Genomic DNA, 22,320 nt, shown 5'->3' on the forward strand with positions numbered 1-22,320 from the left:
GCATCCGTCTTTTTTCCCCTGGGGATCAGGTGATTCTAGCATAGGGTTAAAGCAGGATAAGAAAAACACTGTGGAGGAGCACATCTGACTCCTGATTAATTACAACTGACAAATAAAAAGAAGGGGGAGGGTAAAATCATGTGTGCCCCTGACGAAGCTCTAGGAGTGAAACCCGGGTCGGGCAAAAGCAGCAGACGCTGGGAGTTTTAATGCTTTTTTTAAAAAGTTGTCTTAAATATCTAGGAATCCGAAGATAATAACTGTAGATTCGTCTGAGGTATACCTTATCTGAGTCCGTGTGGGGATCCTGCTGGATTGCATGAGAACGTGGCTGTTCTGATTGAACAGGAACAACTTGCTACGGAGGGACCGTATTCACGCCTTGTCTTTTACAACGTTGTGTGAGTATAATCTGTGCAGTGCAGGTGACTTTTTCATACGGACTCACACTATTATAATCCTTATTAGTTGCAGGATATCCATCCAAAGGATATTTGCAGCCCTCGTCTCTCTTGGTAAAGGAAGAAGGAAGAAAGAATAAGAACTTATATACTGACCTGGATCAGAAGCGCGGTCCGAACTCCATATATCTTACCTGTTTAAAGTGTGATTGATCCCACATCACTTTTCGGACCTGCTGCATAACATTACTGCGGACTGGTGACAAATTTATTTTAGAGTGTATATATATATATATATATATATACACACACACACACATTTCATGTCTGCAAATAAAAAATAAAAAAAAATAAAAAAATTATACACACTCATTTTATATGTTTGGGGAAAAAAATTATACATACTCAACTTATATGTTTAAAAATAAATAAATTAATAAAATATATACTCATTTACATGTTTGAAAAAAAAATATATATGTTTAAAAAAATATGAAAAATAATGATATATATACACGTATAACGGTTATAGCGAGGTTCTCCAGTCTCATCTCACTAGATCGTGTTCAGTCATTTGCAGGTACGAAATTATCACGTTAGTTCGCTTCATACCGTCACAGACTACGCATAGCTCGCTTGTATATTCAGCAATCTCGTTCACGTTTCAAGTCACGTATCGCCGTTTCCTTATCCATTTAAGTATGTTTTTAGTGTTTTTTTTCGTTCTCTCTCCAGGGATGTTCTTTCTTTTCAGGGTCAACTATCGATTCTGGGTGGTCCAGTTTCGTTTCCAGCAGGCAGTATAGGGAAGATTTCAGGGGTAGGTTCGCTCCCTTATTTGTTTTCTAAACTCACGGTTTTAACTCAGGTATTCTCCTCAACTTGCCATCTGCTCTCCCCGCGCTGTGGTTAAGTCAGCTCAGTCTGTCGGTGGCAGCAATTCTCGATCACGAGGTGACACCAATCACTATAGCATGTTTGCTCACACCACATAATTCGGTGATAGGTTTGTTACTGGTGTCTGGTCTCGGGTCATGTCGCTGAGCCTCATTGTTACATACTGTACCTTCAGGACCATGTCTCATGCTTCTGATATTCTGGAGGCCTCGGTCAATGATAATGCTGCCAGACTGTCCGAAGGGGGTAGCAACCCGTCATTATGGAATTGGACGGTACCCAGGTTGATGTCGGAGATATCCAGGAGGGGTATACCGTTTTCAGCCTCGGCCAGAAAGGCAGAATTATACCGCCTACTCATGTCCAATTCAAGTCCTCAATGCCAGGAGGAAGTCTCTATGGCCACGGTCCAGACGTCACTCGCTCAAATTCACGTTATGCTTAACAATCTCACGTCATCGGTCACGGACATTCGATCCAGACTGGAAACGGTCGAGTCCCGTGGTGCCATCCTCACTCCTCCGAATCCGGAGTTGGCCATCCCGTCCACGTCCGCCGCTGGGGGTACCGGTACGACAGTCTCAGTTCCTAATATCACTCCGGCTCACTTCATACCAGCTAACACTAAAAAAGATATCTAAGCTTCTAAGCTGTTTCCACCAACTTGGTATTCCCGTATCCCCAAAAAGGTTGAAGGTCCATCCTTGGTTATCACTTTCCTAGGCATCATTCTGGACATGTTGAACATGGTCGCAAAATTGCCGGGAAAAAACAAATTGAGCAGGATTAGGGTTGTCCTTCACAAGTTTACGCAGACCAGAACTATTAAGAAAGTAGAATTACAGTCTCTTTTAGGTATGTTAAACTTTGCTATGCGAGTTATTCCCCAAGGTAGGCCATTTGTTTCATTAGTATTCTCCAATGCCGCTCCCAGTTCTGGGTTCGCAGCCATTTTTGGCACACATTGGCTAGCGAACGTGTAGCCTAACGAGGTCAAGACACTGCCGGGGTTTCTTCAGTCTTCAGGTTCCTTTGAGATTTACCCCATAGTTGCAGCCGCTCATGTTTGGGGTCACGAATGGACCGGTCATACGGTATTATTAGTTTCCAACAACTCAGCGGTCATTGAGATCTTGAATAACGGGTCATCTAAATCCCCTCAGGTGTTGTTGTTCATCAGATGTCTATTGCTTCTTTCCTTGCAGCACCAATTTCGATACATATGCTCACATATATTGTCGGAATATTTATGCATTTTTCAATTGACAGTCTATATTATTTATGTGAATAAATTAAAATCTGTAATGAAGGAGATTCTAATTTATTATCATAAATATCAAGCTAAAACAAGCTTGTGATCTGCGTTGAATTGAAGACAAAATTACAGACAAAATATATGTTACAGACAAAATATATATATAATTTAATACAATTTTTAGTACAAAATAATATATAATAAAATTGGTGACAATTGAAATTCAATCAATTGTCACCAATGATATGCAAAATAGTGAGAAAGTAAAAAATAATTGAGAATATAAATATACACAATTATGCCTTGTTATAATGATACCCCTCAATTATATTTAAAATCAATTTAATACTTGATTTCTCTCAGCCGACAAATGTCCGATTAAACCCAAATCTGGTTTATCTTTTATCTATATATATATATATATATATATATATATATATATATATATATATCTATATATATATATAAAGGAGAAAAATCCACAGCACATCCAAGTTGTAAAAAGTAAAGACGGCTTTATTCACCAGACACGCGACGTTTCGATCCGCTCAATGGGATCTTTCTCAAGCAGTGACAAAAGTGGGCAGTGCATAGTGCATATTTATGCAGTTTAAGCATCATTAAGTAATTGATCAATCAAATACATTTGGTACATATAATATAATAAAAACAGCAATACAAATAATATTTTCACAGTCAAAGTCTGTACCTCATTTAAATATATCACAATGGCATTCTTCAATCTTATACAATACAGTATACACATCAAAATTTTGATATAATATATTAATTGTGATCATAGTGAGAACAGGTGCAAATCTTTTCTAATACCCTAATAATCCAAAGTGCACAGGTGTACCTTTAGTTGAGGATGACATGAATCGTGGGAGTATGGAGTCAAGACACATGGATCCCGGCGTATTCGACAATGCAGTGCGCATGTCCAAGGACCTTTCCACGCAGCTCAGTCACGTGATCGCACGTAAGCCGGTCTCGTAGTGCGCATGTCCAAGGACCTTGAAACATGTGATCGCACCACGTGATCACGTACCCGATCACGTGACTAAGTACATCACGTCACAGGAAAAAGGGAATTTCAAGTGCATTGTAACCTACGTGACTTAGGAACAACTGATCATAGGTCTGTTCTTGTGTTCCAATATAAAGTCGCCCCCTCTTGGAGAACGTACACATATAGATTGTTTAATTAAATAACATAGTTTTCATAGTGTCTGCAACTAGGCACATGTACAGAACCATTATCCGCATCAACACATCACGATCGCCGGCCATGTCTCAGTGTTGGCCGCAAATTACCGGCTCTGATGGACAAGAGGCAAATGCATATGGGTCCGTGGTTCATCAAGGAGATTAGCAGGCAACTGTTGGACGGAAATACCGTTATTGTAAAGAGAAGTAACAGGGTGTACAGTGTGCGGTAGTACCGCCAGATACCAAATCGAGTTGTTAACTCAAAAATGGTCATTTCAGTGCCTCCCAGTCATGTCGAGGAACACAACCACTGTGGTGCGGTTGTCACCGCTTAACCTCAGGTTGGAATGATCCCCTGTTCACAGGATCCCATTTATGGGAATCCAATGTGACCGCCCGGGATCATCCTCTAGGCTGGGGGGCAATCATACATAACACCCATTAGAGAGATCCTGTGTCGCCTATCTCTCTGATACCACTGACTCCAAATGCACCACCGTATGGTCGGTCGGAAGATGCAGGTCATCCTCTGGACACCGCCGGTCTATCACGACAGTGTCGCGTATGGGTCTGTCAATGTGCCAGGTGCAGAGCAGATTAATCATATAATATAAAAATAATACTGTGTACGAAAAAAAGAAAAGGGGGGGGGGAAAAAAGGGAAGGTGGAAATTCTTAGTAAGACTAATCCAGGTCCCATGTTGATCCAATTGGTTGACTTTACACCATTCTCCCCTGGCATAAGCCAGATCAATTGTCACCATCTCCTAAAGATGATAAAAACAATACATAGAATTACCCTGTTATTTCAACAAGGAGCACTACCACAGATGATTCAAGACAGGAGCAGGCGAGCAAAATCCCAACATGATCACTCAGGACAATAACCAGGGCCTATAATCCACATTTAACCCTTGGGGTCTCAAAGTGTTTAGTCTAGCAATCCATCGGATCTCGCACTTCTTAAGTAAAGTGTGTCTATTGCCACCTCTACGGGGAGTAGGAATGTGGTCTATTAACATGAATTTGAGGTCCCTTTCTTTATGGCCCATGTCAGTAAAATGTTTTGGAACTGGAAGATCCATCCGTTTTTTACGGATAGTGTACCGATGTTGATTAATTCGACTTTTAAAATCCAGTGAGGTTTCTCCCACGTATAATAACTGACATGGGCACCAAAGAATATATACAACGAATGAAGAATCGCATGTTAAGTAATGTTTGATTTGGTATTTTTTCTGTGTCGATGGATGCAGAAAGAAACTACCTTTCTGCATATAGCGACAGTTGATACAGTTTAAACACGGGAAACTACCCAATTTGGGGCAACGTAAAAAGGTCTGACCAGATTCTTTTTGTGAACCTATGTCGGTATGTATTATTTTATCTTTGAGGTTTTTGGCTCTCTTGTATGACATGAGGGGAGGAAGAAGAAATTCTTCAATTCCCCCATGTCCGCTCCTCAGTATCGACCAGTGTTTTGATATGATTCGTCTAACCTGTGTACTATCTTCAGTATAGGTAGTAACTAAAGGAATTCTCTTAATTTGTTTGTTATTGTTCCCATCCTTCTTTTTGAGGAGATCAACCCGTGATTTCCCTTGTGTCGTAATGAGATGTTCCTTAAGTAAGGACAGGGGATAATTTCTTTCAACAAAGGCCTGTGTCATGCGTTTAAGGGTATCTGGTAATTCATCATTATTACTCACAATGCGTTTTGCACGGTAGAACTGACTTAGAGGAAGGGATTTCACCATAGCTCTTGGGTGTGCACTGTTGTAACTCAACAAGGTATTGCGGTCAGTCGGTTTGGAGTACAGGCTTGTTGACAATACACCCTCCTTGATGGTCACAACAGTGTCCAGAAAGTGGATCTGTTCCCTTGAGTGTTCCAATGTGAATTTAATGTCTATGTCAATAGTATTCAAAAAATGGAAAAACTCAATGAGTGCATCCTCTGGTCCAGTCCAAATCAAGAAAATGTCATCTATGTATCGCCACCACCTCAGGACATGCCGGAAGTGGGGCGATACATAGATGTACATTTCTTCGAGGAAGGAGACCGCCATGTTGGCATAAGTAGGGGCCACATTTGACCCCATGGCGGTCCCCTTCCTCTGGAGATAGAAATAATCTCCAAACAAAAAATAATTGCATGTCAGTACCAGGTGTAGCAATTGTAAAATAAAATCCTGGCACTCAGCTGAAAAAGTCGACTGAGCCAGAGCCTTAGTGACTACCTCAATCCCAAAGTTGTGTCGGATTGAGGTGTATAAACTGGTAATGTCCAACGATGCCAATATGGCATTCGGTGGAAAGGTGGTCATTGCCAGTTTATTCAGAAAATCAGAAGTGTCCTGAATATAGGACTGAGCTGATATTGCATATTGTCGCAATATTCTATCTAAAAAGATAGAAATATTGGACAAAATGGAACCTCGGCCCGAGACGATAGGTCTCCCTGGTGGAATTTTGAGATTTTTGTGGATCTTAGGCAACAGGTATAGAAACGGTGTCATAGGATGTGAAATTATTAAAAAGTCTCTAAGTTTGTCATCAATAATGCCAGCATTGCTGGCCCCCTGTATCACACTCTGTATCCTACGCTCAATGTCCCATCTCGGGTCAGTATTCAATTTCTGATAAACCTCACAGTCATCCAACTGTCTATTGGCCTCTGCAATGTACTGATGAGTGTCCATGACCACAATCGCACCGCCTTTGTCAGCAGGCTTAATGGTGAGACTGTGGTCATGGACCAACTCATCAATAGCACGCCACTCTAGTAATGTCATATTAGGGTGTACAATTTTTTTTTGAACATTCAACTTTAGTGTATTTACATCTTTCATCACTGCATCAATGAATAAATCAATTGCTGGAGAGGACACAGGTGGAACAAATTCACTCTTATTGAATAAATTGTAATCACTCAATTTCAATTCAGTATGAGTACAGGGTTTATCTGTAAATGAATGTGTTGAAAACCAGGTTCTGAGTTTGAGCCTGCGGAAGAATTGATATAGGTCCGCTTCAAGTTGCAACCAATCTGTGTTACTGTTAGGGCAAAAACTCAGACCTCTGGCCAACAGACTCAATTGTGTATCTGACAAAACATGTGATGAAATATTTACCACAATATCGGCATCTTTCAATTGCGTTTTTTCACAAATGGCCTCTTGCTCCTTGTTTTTATATTGGTAGCGGTGGTGTTTTCGTCCTCCACGTCGCGTTCGTTTCTTCCTGATACATTCACTGTATGCTCTAAAAAAGGCTCAGTAACCAAGTTGTTTTGTTGTACTTGAGTAGAGTCCCTGATAGGAGATTTCTTTCCGGTTTTTTGAGTGCGTTGTTGTGGCTGGTGATTCATTGTCCAGTTATAAACATTCCCTGTGTTGTAATCTGATGTATCGCGCTGCCATTTGCTGCGCTTAGTGTCCTGTATTTCAATCCTCAATTTGTCCAGGAATGGTTGGAACTTTGATAAGTATTCCTGATATTCATCTGTGGATAACAGGGAACATAATGTGGCTTGTAAAGCTTCCTGTTTTTCAGTAGCAGCAAATGGCAGCGCGATACATCAGATTACAACACAGGGAATGTTTATAACTGGACAATGAATCACCAGCCACAACAACGCACTCAAAAAACCGGAAAGAAATCTCCTATCAGGGACTCTACTCAAGTACAACAAAACAACTTGGTTACTGAGCCTTTTTTAGAGCATACAGTGAATGTATCAGGAAGAAACGAACGCGACGTGGAGGACGAAAACACCACCGCTACCAATATAAAAACAAGGAGCAAGAGGCCATTTGTGAAAAAACGCAATTGAAAGATGCCGATATTGTGGTAAATATTTCATCACATGTTTTGTCAGATACACAATTGAGTCTGTTGGCCAGAGGTCTGAGTTTTTGCCCTAACAGTAACACAGATTGGTTGCAACTTGAAGCGGACCTATATCAATTCTTCCGCAGGCTCAAACTCAGAACCTGGTTTTCAACACATTCATTTACAGATAAACCCTGTACTCATACTGAATTGAAATTGAGTGATTACAATTTATTCAATAAGAGTGAATTTGTTCCACCTGTGTCCTCTCCAGCAATTGATTTATTCATTGATGCAGTGATGAAAGATGTAAATACACTAAAGTTGAATGTTCAAAAAAAAATTGTACACCCTAATATGACATTACTAGAGTGGCGTGCTATTGATGAGTTGGTCCATGACCACAGTCTCACCATTAAGCCTGCTGACAAAGGCGGTGCGATTGTGGTCATGGACACTCATCAGTACATTGCAGAGGCCAATAGACAGTTGGATGACTGTGAGGTTTATCAGAAATTGAATACTGACCCGAGATGGGACATTGAGCGTAGGATACAGAGTGTGATACAGGGGGCCAGCAATGCTGGCATTATTGATGACAAACTTAGAGACTTTTTAATAATTTCACATCCTATGACACCGTTTCTATACCTGTTGCCTAAGATCCACAAAAATCTCAAAATTCCACCAGGGAGACCTATCGTCTCGGGCCGAGGTTCCATTTTGTCCAATATTTCTATCTTTTTAGATAGAATATTGCGACAATATGCAATATCAGCTCAGTCCTATATTCAGGACACTTCTGATTTTCTGAATAAACTGGCAATGACCACCTTTCCACCGAATGCCATATTGGCATCGTTGGACATTACCAGTTTATACACCTCAATCCGACACAACTTTGGGATTGAGGTAGTCACTAAGGCTCTGGCTCAGTCGACTTTTTCAGCTGAGTGCCAGGATTTTATTTTACAATTGCTACACCTGGTACTGACATGCAATTATTTTTTGTTTGGAGATTATTTCTATCTCCAGAGGAAGGGGACCGCCATGGGGTCAAATGTGGCCCCTACTTATGCCAACATGGCGGTCTCCTTCCTCGAAGAAATGTACATCTATGTATCGCCCCACTTCCGGCATGTCCTGAGGTGGTGGCGATACATAGATGACATTTTCTTGATTTGGACTGGACCAGAGGATGCACTCATTGAGTTTTTCCATTTTTTGAATACTATTGACATAGACATTAAATTCACATTGGAACACTCAAGGGAACAGATCCACTTTCTGGACACTGTTGTGACCATCAAGGAGGGTGTATTGTCAACAAGCCTGTACTCCAAACCGACTGACCGCAATACCTTGTTGAGTTACAACAGTGCACACCCAAGAGCTATGGTGAAATCCCTTCCTCTAAGTCAGTTCTACCGTGCAAAACGCATTGTGAGTAATAATGATGAATTACCAGATACCCTTAAACGCATGACACAGGCCTTTGTTGAAAGAAATTATCCCCTGTCCTTACTTAAGGAACATCTCATTACGACACAAGGGAAATCACGGGTTGATCTCCTCAAAAAGAAGGATGGGAACAATAACAAACAAATTAAGAGAATTCCTTTAGTTACTACCTATACTGAAGATAGTACACAGGTTAGACGAATCATATCAAAACACTGGTCGATACTGAGGAGCGGACATGGGGGAATTGAAGAATTTCTTCTTCCTCCCCTCATGTCATACAAGAGAGCCAAAAACCTCAAAGATAAAATAATACATACCGACATAGGTTCACAAAAAGAATCTGGTCAGACCTTTTTACGTTGCCCCAAATTGGGTAGTTTCCCGTGTTTAAACTGTATCAACTGTCGCTATATGCAGAAAGGTAGTTTCTTTCTGCATCCATCGACACAGAAAAAATACCAAATCAAACATTACTTAACATGCGATTCTTCATTCGTTGTATATATTCTTTGGTGCCCATGTCAGTTATTATACGTGGGAGAAACCTCACTGGATTTTAAAAGTCGAATTAATCAACATCGGTACACTATCCGTAAAAAACGGATGGATCTTCCAGTTCCAAAACATTTTACTGACATGGGCCATAAAGAAAGGGACCTCAAATTCATGTTAATAGACCACATTCCTACTCCCCGTAGAGGTGGCAATAGACACACTTTACTTAAGAAGTGCGAGATCCGATGGATTGCTAGACTAAACACTTTGAGACCCCAAGGGTTAAATGTGGATTATAGGCCCTGGTTATTGTCCTGAGTGATCATGTTGGGATTTTGCTCGCCTGCTCCTGTCTTGAATCATCTGTGGTAGTGCTCCTTGTTGAAATAACAGGGTAATTCTATGTATTGTTTTTATCATCTTTAGGAGATGGTGACAATTGATCTGGCTTATGCCAGGGGAGAATGGTGTAAAGTCAACCAATTGGATCAACATGGGACCTGGATTAGTCTTACTAAGAATTTCCACCTTCCCTTTTTCCCCCCCCCCTTTTCTTTTTTTCGTACACAGTATTATTTTTATATTATATGATTAATCTGCTCTGCACCTGGCACATTGACAGACCCATACGCGACACTGTCGTGATAGACCGGCGGTGTCCAGAGGATGACCTGCATCTTCCGACCGACCATACGGTGGTGCATTTGGAGTCAGTGGTATCAGAGAGATAGGCGACACAGGATCTCTCTAATGGGTGTTATGTATGATTGCCCCCCAGCCTAGAGGATGATCCCGGGCGGTCACATTGGATTCCCATAAATGGGATCCTGTGAACAGGGGATCATTCCAACCTGAGGTTAAGCGGTGACAACCGCACCACAGTGGTTGTGTTCCTCGACATGACTGGGAGGCACTGAAATGACCATTTTTGAGTTAACAACTCGATTTGGTATCTGGCGGTACTACCGCACACTGTACACCCTGTTACTTCTCTTTACAATAACGGTATTTCCGTCCAACAGTTGCCTGCTAATCTCCTTGATGAACCACGGACCCATATGCATTTGCCTCTTGTCCATCAGAGCCGGTAATTTGCGGCCAACACTGAGACATGGCCGGCGATCGTGATGTGTTGATGCGGATAATGGTTCTGTACATGTGCCTAGTTGCAGACACTATGAAAACTATGTTATTTAATTAAACAATCTATATGTGTACGTTCTCCAAGAGGGGGCGACTTTATATTGGAACACAAGAACAGACCTATGATCAGTTGTTCCTAAGTCACGTAGGTTACAATGCACTTGAAATTCCCTTTTTCCTGTGACGTGATGTACTTAGTCACGTGATCGGGTACGTGATCACGTGGTGCGATCACATGTTTCAAGGTCCTTGGACATGCGCACTACGAGACCGGCTTACGTGCGATCACGTGACTGAGCTGCGTGGAAAGGTCCTTGGACATGCGCACTGCATTGTCGAATACGCCGGGATCCATGTGTCTTGACTCCATACTCCCACGATTCATGTCATCCTCAACTAAAGGTACACCTGTGCACTTTGGATTATTAGGGTATTAGAAAAGATTTGCACCTGTTCTCACTATGATCACAATTAATATATTATATCAAAATTTTGATGTGTATACTGTATTGTATAAGATTGAAGAATGCCATTGTGATATATTTAAATGAGGTACAGACTTTGACTGTGAAAATATTATTTGTATTGCTGTTTTTATTATATTATATGTACCAAATGTATTTGATTGATCAATTACTTAATGATGCTTAAACTGCATAAATATGCACTATGCACTGCCCACTTTTGTCACTGCTTGAGAAAGATCCCATTGAGCGGATCGAAACGTCGCGTGTCTGGTGAATAAAGCCGTCTTTACTTTTTACAACTTGGATGTGCTGTGGATTTTTCTCCTTTATATCTCTGGAGGTGGATCGCCTCCTCAGCCGCTGGCACTCCGACCGTACTGTCCAGACAGCTGTGCTGCCCACACCTTTCTACCTGTATTATATATATATATATATATATATATATATATACACATAAATAATCAACCGTACCGGACTAGAACTGAATTCAATTCCTTAGAGATAATACTGTGTTTTCACCAGTATATTTTCAATCTCCCTGTATTGGATTAATTTTCGGGATGATGCTGCAGGTACACCCCAATCTTATTCCAAAACAGATACTATACACAAGGTATGGTTAATTGAATATATATTATATATATATATATATATATATATATATATATATATATATTATATTAATTAATGATCCTATAAAATATAGGTAAGGTTATACTATACCAAAATGTCAGCTAGCAGAAATCAGTTTCAATGGTTCTAAGATGGCTGCCTCCAATGACTGAAAAGGTGGTCAGGGCTGGATCTGGTCTTTTCCCTTGATGATCGTCCCTTGATGATCATCCCTTGATGATGATAGTTAGAGATCCTTCTGCTGATGGTCTTTCTGAAGATGGTTCGAGAGAGAGGGCTCCTTCTGTCAGCCCATACCATCTGTTCATCCTATCTTAGAAAGGGCTTGGCCAAGTTTTATCATTAACTAGTGACCTCACTTTATAATTAATAGAACCTCCCCCTACACCCTAAACTTTTATGTTACCCTAACACTAGATGGCACTAGTACTCCATACAAAAGTCGAGGCACTTATTTATGTTTTCTATATATTCCCTTATTCATTTACCAGCAATACATTTTAACTAAGGTTTCTGACAAAACCTTGAGGAGATCTTGAATAGACAATGACTTTTGTATTTAGTCAAACACCTCGCATCACCCTTAATCTTTTGACCAGACCTAATTAAATCAAGATACACATGACCATACTCAAGTCATTGTTCTGGGGAAAAGACAGGGTTTGTTTATGATCACCTGTGTCCACATTTCTCCATTCAAGAAATCTTCAGCAAAGAGATCATTAACTTGCTTCTGGGAGAGATTCTAAAAATGACATAGGAGTTTGTACCTCAATTCTAACCTTAAAACTGAATATATCTATAAGGACCACACTCATATATACAGCACACATATTTAAATTGATGATATAAAAATCAATCTACTCATACATTGATTAATATGAAAACCCTAAAGAAAGATTAGCGTCTTTCTATTCACTGAAAATCATCAAAACTCAGCACATTTCTAATATATTGTCTTATCTAGGCAATTACTTTTCATTAGACCTTGGGACATCTCTTTCTCACAAAAACAGACTTGGGTAAACACTTTGGTACATATTGTAAATCTTAGGTTAGTAATTCTGAGTTAAAATCCTGAACTCACCCTGCACTTTTAAAATAAGACAACATGGTTGTCCTTTAGGCTCATGTCCTTACATCTTATATAGGCCTTATACTTATGGACTTTATTTATACCCAATAGTTCTGACAATATCCGGGGGAAAAAATGTTGCAGCCGATGCCCTGTCTAGAGCTAATTTTGCCCTTTTCTCACAGGTATTTCCCGATGTGGACGTCAACGGTGCCACAGTCCCTCCTTTTCCGTTACTGATCTGGTGTCACAACCAGACAGCTGAGAAGCTCTGACAGAGGCCTTTCAGAACCTCCTCCTTGAATTTCTGTGTTGTGGTATTCAGCTCCTCCTCTCGTCAGCCTCTCTCAGCTGTCATGTGTTAATTGCTTCCCTTTAAATGCCTCCCCAGAATGCTTTTCTGGGCGGCTTATATTACTTCCTGGAGTGTGTGTGCACGCTGATCTGTCCTCCTGTTTGCCTCAAAGCTAAGTGTACCTTTATCTGTTAATATCTGTTTGCTGGATCCCAGGTGACCCTGACTCCCTCCGTTTCTTGTGTAGGGAGCCGGTGGTCGTGTCCCCTCACTATTGTAGGGTGCTCAGGGCTTTATAGTCAAGGTTCGTGGATATGCAAACCTCCACCATTTGGATCTTTGCATAGGCTGAGCAGCCAGGGAAAGTGCCAGGTCTTCTGCAGGGGTCTCCCTTGGTTCCTTAGCTTCTGGATCCAGCGAGTCATTTATGCATGTTGTTTTGCCTTGTTTCCTGTACACCGTCCGTGACATTATAAGCCGCCATAACCGTCTCAAGCATGGATCCGGTTTCACTTTTGGCTGAACGCCTTCAGGGTCTTTCATTGGAGGTAGCTGATCTCCGCAGGACTTTTTCTCAGCTTCAAGTGACCGGTTCAGCTGGCGTTCATGGAGTTTGCTCTGAGCCTAAGATCTCGCTCCCAGATACGTTCTCCGGGGGTAGTGAGAATTTTGTGCGTTTTAGAGAGGCTTGCAAACTCCATTTTCGCCTTCTTCCCCATTCTTCTGGTGATGAGGAACGGAGGGTGGGGATCATTATATCGCTGCTCAGGGGTAACGCTCAGTCCTGGGCCTTTTCGCTGCCGGAGGGGGCACGGCCCCTCCGTTCAGTGGATGAATTCTTTTTAGCCCTGGGTCAGATATATGATGATCCGGATCGTATTGCTCTGGCGGAGTCTAGATTACGTCTCCTATGCCAGGGTAAACAATCCGCAGAAATATACTGCTCAGAATTTCGGAGATGGGCAGCTGATACTGGTTGGAATGATGCTGCACTCCGAAGTCAATTTTGCCATGGTCTTTCAGAGGGATTGAAAGATGCATTTGCCTTTCATGAAAGGCCTATTTCTTTGGACTCTGCTATGTCTCAGGCCGTTCGTATTGACAGGCGTCTTAGAGAGAGAGGAGAGATCTCTCCTTCCTGTCATACTCGGTCCCAGGACTGTGCAGCGGTCCCATTCTCTGCGCAGGGGTCTCAGTCGCTGTCAGCCCCTTCTGAGCAGGAGCCCATGCAGCTGGGGTTGATTGCTTCTGACAATAGAAGATTCAGCCCGCATGGGAGGGTTTGTTTTTGTTGTGGAGGTATTAATCATTTGGCAAATATTTGTCCCTCTAGGAGATTCAGGCAGTTCTCTGGGTATAATAAAGAAACAAAGAGGAAAAAATCCTTGAAAAATGTTCCGTCTGTTACTATTGGCAGGGTTGAGGCGGAGATTGAAGGTTTTCCGTTTGCTTGTAGTTCCCGTTTTGTCCTGCCGGCTAGGGTGGCGCTAGAGAGCAAGAACATTTTTTGTGAGATTTTTGTGGATAGTGGAGCAGCGGTCAATCTCATTGATAATCACTTTGCGATAACTCATGGTTTCCAGGTGTGCGCTTTGAGAAAGGATATTCCTGTGTTTGCTATCGATTCCGCTCCACTTTCTCAGAAGTCATTAAAGGGCATAGTTCACAATATCCGTTTAATTGTGAGTGATGCTCATGTTGAGGATGTGTCATGTTTCGTCCTTAGCGGTTTGCCGACTCCTCTAGTGTTGGGGCTACCCTGGCTCACTAAACATAACCCCACCATTGATTGGCAAGCGAGGCAAATAAATGGTTGGAGTGACTTTTGCAGAGAGAATTGCCTCACGACATCTGTTTCTGAGGTTGCTACTAAGACTGTACCATCTTTTCTCTCTGAATTTTCGGATGTCTTCTCTGAGAGTGGAGTTCAGGATTTGCCCCCGCACAGGGAGTATGATTGCCCTATTAATCTCATCCCAGACGCCAAGCTGCCTAAATCTCGTTTATACAATCTTTCCCAACCTGAGAGGATCGCTATGCGTGCTTATATCTCTGAGAGTCTGAGAAAGGGACACATACGACCCTCAAAGTCACCTGTTGCCGCTGGTTTTTTCTTTGTTAAGAAAAAAGATGGTTCTTTAAGACCTTGTCTGGATTTCAGGGAGCTGAACAATATCACAATTCGTGACCCTTATCCGCTTCCTCTGATCCCGGACCTATTTAACCAGGTTGTTGGGGCTAAAGTCTTTTCCAAATTAGATTTAAGAGGGGCATACAACCTGGTCAGGGTCAGAGAAGGGGACGAATGGAAGACGGCCTTCAATACCCCTGAGGGCCATTTTGAGAATTTGGTTATGCCTTTTGGTTTGATGAATGCCCCAGCCGTTTTTCAGCATTTCGTGAACAGCATTTTTTATCATTTGATGGGAAAATTTGTATTGGTGTATTTGGATGACATTTTGATTTTTTCTCCCGATTTCAAAACTCATAAGGAACATTTACGTCAGGTCTTGCTCATCCTGCGGGAGAATAAATTATATGCGAAACTGGAAAAATGTGTGTTTGCGGTTCCAGAAATTCAATTTCTGGGGTTTCTCCTCTCCGCTTCTGGTTTTCGCATGGACCCCGAGAAGGTCCGCGCTGTGCTTGAGTGGGAGCTTCCTGAGAATCAAAAGGCGCTGATGCGTTTTTTGGGCTTTGCCAATTATTACAGGAAGTTCATTTTGAATTATTCTTCTATTGTTAAACCACTCACTGATATGACCAGAAAGGGGGTAGATTTTTCTTCTTGGTCAGTAGAGGCGCGTAAGGCTTTTTCTGATATCAAGGAGAGTTTTGCTTCCGCTCCCATCTTGGTGCAACTTGATGTTTCGTTACCCTTCATAGTTGAGGTTGATGCTTCTGAGGTGGGTGTGGGGGCGGTCTTGTCTCAGGGTTCCTCTCCTGCCAATTGGCGACCGTGTGCCTTTTTCTCAAGAAAACTCTCCTCCGCAGAGAGAAATTACGATGTGGGAGATAGGGAATTGTTGGCCATCAAGTTGGCTTTTGAGGAATGGCGCCATTGGCTAGAGGGAGCCAGACACCCTATTACCGTATTTACTGACCATAAAAATCTGGCCTACTTGGAGTCAGCCAAGCGTCTGAACCCGAGACAGGCCAGATGGTCGTTGTTCTTTTCTAGGTTTAATTTTGTTGTCACGTTCCGCCCTGGAGTTAAGAATGTGAAGGCAGATGCCCTGTCACGTTGTTTTCCGGGAGGCGGGAATTTTGAAGACCCGGGTCCCATTTTGGCTGAAGGTGTGGTGGTCTCTGCTCTTTTTCCTGAATTGGAGGCAGAGGTGCAGGCAGCCCAGTCAGAGGCTCCTGATCTTTGTCCTCCTGGGAGGTTGTTTGTGCCTCTCGCTTTAAGACACAAGATTTTTAAAGAACACCACGATACGGTCCTTGCTGGGCACCCGGGGGTAAGAGCCACACTGGATCTCATCGCTCTGAGATTCTGGTGGCCTGCGCTTCGTAAGTCGGTTGAGGGTTTTGTGGCAGCCTGCGAGACTTGCGCTCGTGCCAAAGTCCCTCATTCACGGCCATCAGGTCCTCTCCTTCCCTTACCCATTCCTTCCCGTCCTTGGACACATCTGTCCATGGACTTTATCACGGACCTGCCTCGTTCCTCGGGGAAGACTGTGATTCTGGTGGTGGTGGACCGTTTTAGCAAAATGGTGCATTTCATCCCTTTTCCTGGTTTGCCCAATGCTAAGACGCTGGCGCAGGCATTTGTTGATCACATTGTCAAATTGCACGGTATTCCTTCAGACATAGTCTCTGATAGGGGCACGCAGTTTGTTTCCAGATTCTGGAAGGCTTTCTGTTCTCGCTTGGGGGTTCGGTTGTCATTCTCTTCTGCTTTCCACCCGCAGTCGAATGGCCAGACAGAGCGCGTCAATCAGAATCTGGAGACATATCTGCGTTGTTTTGTGGCGGAGAATCAAGAGGATTGGTGTTCTTTTTTGTCCCTTGCTGAGTTTGCTTTAAATAACCGTCGTCAGGAGTCCTCTGATAAGTCACCATTTTTTGGTGCATATGGGTTTCATCCACAGTTTGGGACTTTCTCGGGAGAGGGGTCTTCTGGTTTACCTGATGAGGACAGATTCTCCTCGTCTTTGTCATCTATTTGGCAAAAGATTCAAGATAATCTAAAGAGCATGAGTGAGAGATATAAGCGTGTGGCTGATAAGAGACGTGTGCTTGGTCCGGACCTGAATGTTGGTGATCTAGTGTGGTTGTCTACCAAGAATATCAAATTGAAGGTTCCCTCCTGGAAGTTGGGTCCTAGGTTTATTGGGCCTTACAAAATCCTGTCTGTCATCAATCCTGTTGCATACCGTCTTGATCTTCCTCAGACTTGGAAGATCCATAATGTTTTTCATAAGTCCTTATTGAAACCTTATGTTCAACCCATTGTACCCTCGCCTTTGCCTCCTCCTCCGATTATGGTTGATGGGAATCTTGAATTTCAGGTATCTAGGATTGTGGATTCTCGTCTTGTCCGCGATTCTCTTCAGTACCTTGTTCAGTGGGAGGGGTATGGTCCTGAGGAGAGGATGTGGGTCCCAGTGACGGACATTAAGGCCTCTCGTCTCATCAGGGCTTTCCATAGGTCCCATCCTGAGAAGGTGGGTTCTGAGTGTCCGGAGTCCACTCGTAGAGGGAGGGGTACTGTCACAACCAGACAGCTGAGAAGCTCTGACAGAGGCCTTTCAGAACCTCCTCCTTGAATTTCTGTGTTGTGGTATTCAGCTCCTCCTCTCGTCAGCCTCTCTCAGCTGTCATGTGTTAATTGCTTCCCTTTAAATGCCTCCCCAGAATGCTTTTCTGGGCGGCTTATATTACTTCCTGGAGTGTGTGTGCACGCTGATCTGTCCTCCTGTTTGCCTCAAAGCTAAGTGTACCTTTATCTGTTAATATCTGTTTGCTGGATCCCAGGTGACCCTGACTCCCTCCGTTTCTTGTGTAGGGAGCCGGTGGTCGTGTCCCCTCACTATTGTAGGGTGCTCAGGGCTTTATAGTCAAGGTTCGTGGATATGCAAACCTCCACCATTTGGATCTTTGCATAGGCTGAGCAGCCAGGGAAAGTGCCAGGTCTTCTGCAGGGGTCTCCCTTGGTTCCTTAGCTTCTGGATCCAGCGAGTCATTTATGCATGTTGTTTTGCCTTGTTTCCTGTACACCGTCCGTGACATCTGGGTTTAAACTCTCATCTGGTCACAGCTCGTTCATTACTAGCCAAGTCCCTGTCACCCAACATGGCTAGATCTTACCATACAGGTTGGAGGGCATTTCTCAAGTTCCAAGACAGGTTTCCCCAAGGCAGTCTCGATTTTACCAACTACATTTTAGCTTTCATCGGCTATTGTCATTCTGAATTGAAACTGTGATACTCTACAGTTAAGTCCTATTTAGCCGGTATTTAGCATTTCCGAGCCTTGGGTCAACCAGAAGCTCGCTCACTATTCTCCATTCATGTAATTAAGGCTACTCTCAGGGGGTCTTGACAAATGCAATCAAGATAAACGTCCTGGCCGACAGGCCATCACCGGGCAAACATTTTGTGAGTTATCTGATATGTTAGACAGAAGCCCCTTTGGGCCCAACAGAGTCTAGTGATCAAAGCAGCCATATACCTGGCTTTCTATGGGTTCCTGAGACCAGGGGAGTTTACCTCAGCCCTTAGTAGCAGTAGGTAACTGACTGTCGGTCGACTCAAGGCAAATAGAGAAAGCTTCATTCTCTTGCTCACATCCACCAAAACATTACAATCAGGCCCTCCAACCCAGATCGTATACTACCCTACCACCCACCGCTGGTGCCCTGTTCAAGTGCTTCGCCAGTTGTTAAAGAATTCTGACAGTAAACCACCCGATAGTCCACTGTTGCCATTCAATGTGGCGCATCTCACAACTACCCAATTTGTCTCTCATATCCGTACCCTGGTCGCCAACCTAGGTATAGACCTAGCATCTGTCTCTGGCCACTCCTTTCGGATTGGCGCCGCTTCCGCAGCATCCAAGAACCAAGTTCCAGCTCAAGTCATCAGGAAACTAGGGCGGTATTACATATACATACCTCACCCGAACGTTGAGATTAGAGTTGAGCGGACACCTGGATGTTCGGGTTCGAGAAGTTCGGCCGAACTTCCCGGAAATGTTTGGGTTCGGGATCCGAACCCGATCCGAACTTCGTCCCGAACCCGAACCCCATTGAAGTCAATGGGGACCCAAACTTTTCGGCACTAAAAAGGCTGTAAAACAGCCCAGGAAAGGGATAGAGGGCTGCAAAAGGCAGCAACCTGTAGGTAAATCCCATGCAAACAAATGTGGATAGGGAAATGAATAAAAATAAAAATAAAATAAATAAAAATTAACCAATATCAATTGGAGAGAGGTCCCATAGCAGAGAATCTGGCTTCACGTCACCCACCACTGGAACAGTCCATTCTCAGATATTTAGGCCCCGGCACCCAGGCAGAGGAGAGAGGTCCCGTAACAGAGGATCTGGCTTCATGTCAGCAGAGAATCAGTCTGCATGTCATAGCAGAGAATCAGGCTTCACGTCAGCCACCACTGCAACAGTCCATTGGCATATATTTAGGCCCAGCACCCAGGCAGAGGAGAGAGGTCCCGTAACAGAGAATCTGTCTTCATGTCAGCAGAGAATCAGTCTGCATGTCATAGCAGAGAATCAGGCTTCACGTCAGCCACCACTGCAACAGTCCATTCTCAGATATTTAGGCCCCGGCACCCAGGCAGAGGAGAGAGGTCCCGTAACAGAGGATCTGGCTTCATGTCAGCAGAGAATCAGTCTGCATGTCATAGCAGAGAATCAGGCTTCACGTCAGCCACCACTGCAACAGTCCATTGGCATATATTTAGGCCCAGCACCCAGGCAGAGGAGAGAGGTCCCGTAACAGAGAATCTGGCTTCATGTCAGCAGAGAATCAGTCTGCATGTCATAGCAGAGAATCTGGCTTCACGTCAGCCACCACTGGAACAGTCCATTCTCAGATATTTAGGCCCCGGCATCCAGGCAGAGGAGAGAGGTCCCGTAACAGAGGATCTGGCTTCATGTCAGCAGAGAATCAGTCTGCATGTCATAGCAGAGAATCAGGCTTCACGTCAGCCACCACTGCAACAGTCCATTGGCATATATTTAGGCCCAGCACCCAGGCAGAGGAGAGAGGTCCCGTAACAGAGAATCTGTCTTCATGTCAGCAGAGAATCAGTCTGCATGTCATAGCAGAGAATCAGGCTTCACGTCACCCAACATTGGAACAGTCCATTGGCATATATTTAGGCCCCGGCACCCAGACAGAGGAGTGGTTCATTCAACTTTGGGTAGCCTCGCAATATAATGATAAAATGAAAATAAAAATAGGATTGAATGAGGAAGTGCCCTGGAGTACAATAATATATGGTTAAGGGGAGGTAGTTAATGTCTAATCTGCACAAGGGATGGACAGGTCCTGTGGGATCCATGCCTGGTTCATTTTTATGAACGTCAGCTTGTCCACATTGGCTGTAGACAGGCGGCTGCATTTGTCTGTAATGACGCCCCCTGCCGTGCTGAATACACGTTCAGACAAAACGCTGGCCGCCGGGCAGGCCAGCACCTCCAAGGCATAAAAGGCTAGCTCTGGCTACGTGGACAATTTAGAGACCCAGAAGTTGAATGGGGCCGAACCATCAGTCAGTACGTGGAGGGGTGTGCACACGTACTGTTCCACCATGTTAGTGAAATGTTGCCTCCTGCTAACACGTTGCGTATCAGGTGGTGGTGCAGTTAGCTGTGGCGTGTTGACAAAACTTTTCCACATCTCTGCCATGCTAACCCTGCCCTCAGAGTAGCTGGCCGTGACACAGCTGCCTTGGCGACCTCTTGCTCCTCCTCTGCCTTGGCCTTGGGCTTCCACTTGTTCCCCTGTGACATTTTGGAATGCTCTCAGTAGCGCGTCTACCAACGTGCGCTTGTACTCGCGCATCTTCCTATCACGCTCCAGTGCAGGAAGTAAGGTGGGCACATTGTCTTTGTACCGTGGATCCAGCAGGGTGGCAACCCAGTAGTCCGCACACGTTAAAATGTGGGCAACTCTGCTGTCGTTGCGCAGGCACTGCAGCATGTAGTCGCTCATGTGTGCCAGGCTGCCCAGGGGTAAGGACAAGCTGTCCTCTGTGGGAGGCGTATCGTCATCGTCCTGCCTTTCCCCCCAGCCACGCACCAGTGATAGGCCCGAGCTGCGTTGGGTGCCACCCCGCTGTGACCATGCTTCATCCTCATCCTCCTCCACCTCCTCCTCATCCTCGTCCTCCTCGTCCTCCAGTAGTGGGCCCTGGCTGGCCACATTTGTACCTGGCCTCTGCTGTTGCAAAAAACCTCCCTCTGAGTCACTTCGAAGAGACTGGCCTGAAAGTGCTAAAAATGACCCCTCTTCCTCCTCCTCCTGGGCCACCTCCTCTTCCGTCATCGCCCTAAGTGTTTTCTCAAGGAGACATAGAAGTGGTATTGTAACGCTGATAACGGCGTCATCGCCACTGGCCATGTTGGTGGAGTACTCGAAACAGCGCAACAGGGCACACAGGTCTCGCATGGAGGCCCAGTCATTGGTGGTGAAGTGGTGCTGTTCCGTAGTGCGACTGACCCGTGCGTGCTGCAGCTGAAACTCCACTATGGCCTGCTGCTGCTCGCACAGTCTGTCCAGCATGTGCAAGGTGGAGTTCCACCTGGTGGGCACGTCGCATATGAGGCGGTGAGCGGGAAGGCCGAAGTTACGCTGTAGAGCAGACAGGCGAGCAGCGGCAGGATGTGAACGCCGGAAGCGCGAACAGACGGCCCGCACTTTATGCAGCAGCTCTGACATGTCGGGGTAGTTGTGAATGAACTTCTGCACCACCAAATTCAGCACATGCGCCAAGCAAGGGATGTGCGTCAAACCGGCTAGTCCCAGAGCTGCAACGAGATTTCGCCCATTATCGCACACCACCAGGCCGGGCTTGAGGCTCACCGGCAGCAACCACTCGTCGGTCTGTTGTTCTATACCCCGCCACAACTCCTGTGCGGTGTGGGGCCTGTCCCCCAAACATATGAGTTTCAGAATGGCCTG

Source organism: Bufo gargarizans, chromosome 1 (genome assembly GCF_014858855.1).
Source record: "Bufo gargarizans isolate SCDJY-AF-19 chromosome 1, ASM1485885v1, whole genome shotgun sequence".
NCBI classification, from domain to species: Eukaryota; Metazoa; Chordata; class Amphibia; order Anura; family Bufonidae; genus Bufo; species Bufo gargarizans.